Below are 4,982 nucleotides of genomic sequence, written 5' to 3'. Positions count from 1 at the left end.
AATTTGCTCTTGGTCTGCACCATAAAAATCTCTGACATATGCAGAAAAATTGTGTTTGGGCTCTTGGTGCCACGCGATCATGAGGAGAGGGTGTTCAGGCAGTCGGGACAGCTGGCTAAAACTACGCTTGGTGCGAGAGTTCACAGACAGACACTCCCAGTTTTAGCACAGACTTGGGCTGCCATTTTTTTCTTAGGAATGACAGCATGCTACGAGAATGTGGAAATGAATATAACCCGATTCAGAGAGTGAGACTTTTCTCCTCCTGAGCAACGCATTTGCTTTACTACAGAGAGAGCACAGGCATACTGGTTTACACTACACAGTGCCTTCTGCCTGATTTGTGTCAAGCCTACGAGTGTTAACATTTAGTAGATCTGCTAGGTGTGCCTACCAAAGGCTTTGTGATTATGCCTCTCCAAAGAGAGATCCAAAGTAGGGCAGATGTGAGAATCCTGATGCTCTCTTTGCTCTCTTGAACCTGTCTTCAACAGTAGCTGTAGTGAACAAAGAAGACATATATTAAGTATCAAAAGCTGTAAGTTTGTAACTTAGGTAGGTTACAATAAAAATCACTCAGATTTCCCACAAAGAGTTTCAAAATCAGAATGGTTAGATACTGAAGAATTGAACACCATGAAACCTAGCTGCAGGACAGAATACCCAGAAGAAATGAGAAAATGTGAATAAAAATAAAAGTCAGTTTGGACCTGACCCTCGTGGTTCTTTTGCAGCTTTATTCTTCATAATCCTCACTATTTAAATGTAAAGAATTCATAATAAGGTGAAGAAGGGCACCAGAGATTTAATGTAGTATGTGCACATGGAATGAGAAATGTCTCTTATAGTCCAAAGCAACTGAGGGATTTGATTGAGAATTAACAGAGTAAAAAATGATCATAAGAATTTTCATCTGGTTACTGTTGCTTATGATAACAGACACTGGTACTCATATGTCTCAGATAATATGTTTCAAAGTAGTCAGTGTTATAACAATTTCCAAGATTATTAAAAAGATAAAAAAGTGCATATCTACTATAGATCAATAGTCAAAAGAGTGAATAATATGTCAGTGCTACCATAGGAAGTAAATTTCATTTAGTTCCCTTATTGATCTCTGAGACAATTACACTGTACACAAAAAGAAATTAAATTATATTTATGTGTTACTTTGTGAACTGCATTAATTCATGGACTCATGATCTTACAGCAAGGAAAAAGCTTCCAAACTAAAATTTATGTAAACCACTACAGTTTTTCTTTCCCAGATCTGAAGTATGTGTTACAGCCAGACAGATGTAGTCCCTTGTTGATGCGGTTCTGACAATTTTGTCTAACATAACAGTATATTTAACAGCAGTATAAATTTCAATATAGGCTACAGTCCAGTCCACCTAATTCTGACTCCAAATTTGTACCTACAGTTTAAACATCTCAAAGACCTTTTTTGGTGCAGTGATTCTCTCTGATACAGGGAACCTGGATAATAGGGCAATCCATCCCTAGGGAGCTAATGCTTGGCCTGGGCTAAGTCCCCCAGTTAGTTATGTGGGTGGGATCTCATGTCACTTATTCTGGCAAGAGTGAAAAAATGCAGTCCTTATCAATCATAGCTGCATAAGGCAGCAGATAATGAGGTAAAAAGATCTAGCAAGGAGTTTGTTTTCTCAAGGGTGTGGATGCAAAGAACCATATAGACATTCGAATTGTTTGGAGTCCTTCCCATAGATGACAGGAAAAACCAAAAACCTTTTAAAAAATGCTAAAAGCTCCAGGTGCTCACTGTCCAGCTCGCAAAACCCACCAGCTTTCCTTAACAACCTCTCCAAGGCAGCTGTTCTCTGGCCTGTCAAATGCTAGGCTTGCAAACATAGGTCTACTACTATGTCTCTCTCAGCTCCTTGCTAGGGGTGACAAGGTTTCTCTTTTGCTCGAGACACATAGATTTTCTGTCTGAGAAGCATTCCAGAGAAGGATTGGTTCAGCCACTGCATACAGAGTGTGTTGTAAAACATCCCCCTCCTATGGTGTCCCTTCACAGTCAGTTCCAGTGGGAATATCCACCTCTTTTGACACTTTACAAGGGGTGCCCATCCTTGCCCTTCAAACAGCGCATTGTATGGAGTGTCATGCATCAAGCAAACCAGGGCGATAAATGTGTTGTCAGTGCAAAAATAAGGAAAGTCAGATGAAAAGTATGAAAAATATACAGTTGTTTGAATTTAATGTCAATGTTAGTAACATAGAGAATGCTTCTCTGATTCAGTTATTTGTATTTTGTATTACTGCGTTCAATAAATTTCTCTATTAATGAAAGCTGTAAAGGACATCCAGGTGGCCAGCCTTCTGAACACAAGAATGGGCTGAACCTCACAGATTTGCAGGGGAGTTCAGGTTCACCTATTGCAGAAGGCACAGGGCCTTTTCCCTAAACTTGTCCCAGCATGTTGCTGGGACAAACAAACACAATATGAAATGTAAGTATCAGCTGCTGGCTGGACAAACGTTTTAACATTTACATATATTTTAGTGTGTGGGTTGGGAAGACAGAGGTAATCAGGCACTGAACGTTATTAAAAGAGCTAATCCTTTGCTAAAGCGATGTAAGCCATTTGTGTAACCTCACTGGCATTGTAGTAAAAACACATCACAACCTTGTTAAAGATCTTAATTCTTTGCCCCTGAAAGTGTAAAGCAGCTCGTGGGTCTATAGCTCTATAGTTTGGAGGAATGTTGTACAATTATATTGTAATCAAAAGGAAATGATTGCACCTCAGCTTAATTTTATCTAAGTTACTTCTGAAATACTCATTTTGAGATGTAATAAGAGATTCATCACATGCCTACTTCTTATTTTCTAGACAACTTTTTTTACAGCAGAGCTGTAATCACAATAAACTCAAAGGAACAGAGGCATGATATAGAATCATAGAATCATTTAGGTTGGAAAAGACCTTTGAGATCATCAAGTCCAACTGCTAACCCAGGACTGCCATGTCCATCACCAAGTCATGTCCCTAAGGACTGCATCTACACATTTTTTAAATAGCCCCAGGGATGGTGATTCCACCACCTCCCTGGGCAGCCTGTTCCAACGCTTTAACCACCCTTTCAGTTAAGACATGTTCCCTAATATCCCATCTAAACCTCCCCTGGTGTAACTTGAGGCCATTTCCTCTTGTTCTGTCACTTGGTATCTGGGAGAAGAGACCGACCTCCACCTGTCTACAACCTCCTTTCAGGTAGTTGTAGAGAGCAATAAGGTCTCCCCTGAACCTCCTCCTCCCCAGACTAAACAACCCCAGTTCCCTCAGCTGGTCCTCATAAGACTTGTGCTCCAGACCCTTCACCATCTTCATTGCCCTTCTCTCTGCATGCTTCAGCACCTCAGTGTCCCTTCTGCAGGGCCCAAAACTGAACACAGTGTACTGAGACCTATATATATGAGCACCTAGACATTTTGAAGAAATATATTTTCCACAATTTTCAGGATAAATCTTATTCACAGCCACAAGCATCACTAGTAAGCTTGACAAGGTGGGATTCACAAACTTCAAGTGTCTGTATCTGAGGCAATTACCTAAGATTCCCTTCATAGCCAATAGAGAAATAGGTACGCTAAGAGTAATTTGACCTGTTTTCATCATCTATTTTAGGATGAGATGAGTCATACTTTAGATGTGCTTACTTATTTCACTGAACATAAATGAGAGCACAGAGACACTACTTTAGATGTTAAATACATCTACACTATGATTTATGTTGATTAAGATCTGATGTCTATATTTGGTCAAAGGAAACCAAATCACATTGACTTTTGATGGTTTTCAATTAAGCACAATAAAAAGGTTCATTTAGGGGCATGTCTTACATCCTATACAAAAGACACAGTAAAAATTAAGAAGTGAGACCAAGGTCTAATCAGGTGTCTGTTGTGGTTTACATGTGGAGAAATTGGTTGGACTGGTAACGTGAGATAACACTTTCCTTCAACAAAGAGTTACAAATACGTGCCAATGTATGATTTAATTGTTTATATAGGCAAAAGTGTAGCATGGGATATCATATGGTTTTTTTTTAAAAGGGACAATGCAGAGGAAGAAGCTCTTCTATCTTCACTGTCATAGTCCGATATCAAAACAGAAATTTGATGATTGTGAGGAAATCTATGGCTTACACTGGTATTACAGTAAGCAGACAAAGTCCTACATTTGTGTAGTATGTGATTTGTATCTAGATATATATATATAAAAATATATAAGATAAATATATAAATGGAACAAGCTAGAAAGATCAAACAATTAGGATGTGAAGAGTCCTAGTTTCAGTTCCTTTCTTGAGAACTTCTGTTTTGAGAAGCAGATGGATACTATACATGAATATTAGTATTTTTAGAGCATGTGTATATGGTGGTGTGTGTATGCATATTTATGAAAATAAAAAAGAACATATTATCTGCCATATACAAGAAAACAATTATGTCCCACATTGCTGGTTATCAGTTTGAAGTTCAGAGGCCTGTAAACATTATTTATTTAATGGTTTGGTAAGAGCAATATCTTTATTATGTTTATTTTATAAAAAACTCTTTAAATGACACCAAGGACAAATAACTAATAACTTACCCTTACTGCCCATTCCCTTTTGATCATCTGAAATCCTTGGAAAGCTTTCCACATCCGTACTTTGCAGTGTTCCAGGTTTGTATTTTGGCATTGACATTTATATCTTCTATAGCCCTTATGTATCAAAGAGAATATGAACCTTCCAAAGGTTTGGTTTTTTGGCTGTGGGGTTTTTTTGTGTGTGTTTGGGTTTTTTTTTTTTTTGTTTGTTTATTTGTTTGTTTTTGAGTAGTAATATATTGCTAGCAATGTTGCATTTTTAGCAACATAACATCCTAAAAATGCATGTCTGAGATATCTGAGTATTATAGAGGTGCTAGCCCAGACATGCTAAGCTGCTTCCTTCCCCCAGGAATA

The sequence above is a fragment of the Falco biarmicus genome, chromosome 2, assembly GCF_023638135.1.
Source record: "Falco biarmicus isolate bFalBia1 chromosome 2, bFalBia1.pri, whole genome shotgun sequence".
NCBI classification, from domain to species: Eukaryota; Metazoa; Chordata; class Aves; order Falconiformes; family Falconidae; genus Falco; species Falco biarmicus.
This window is presented reverse-complemented; position numbering follows the sequence as displayed.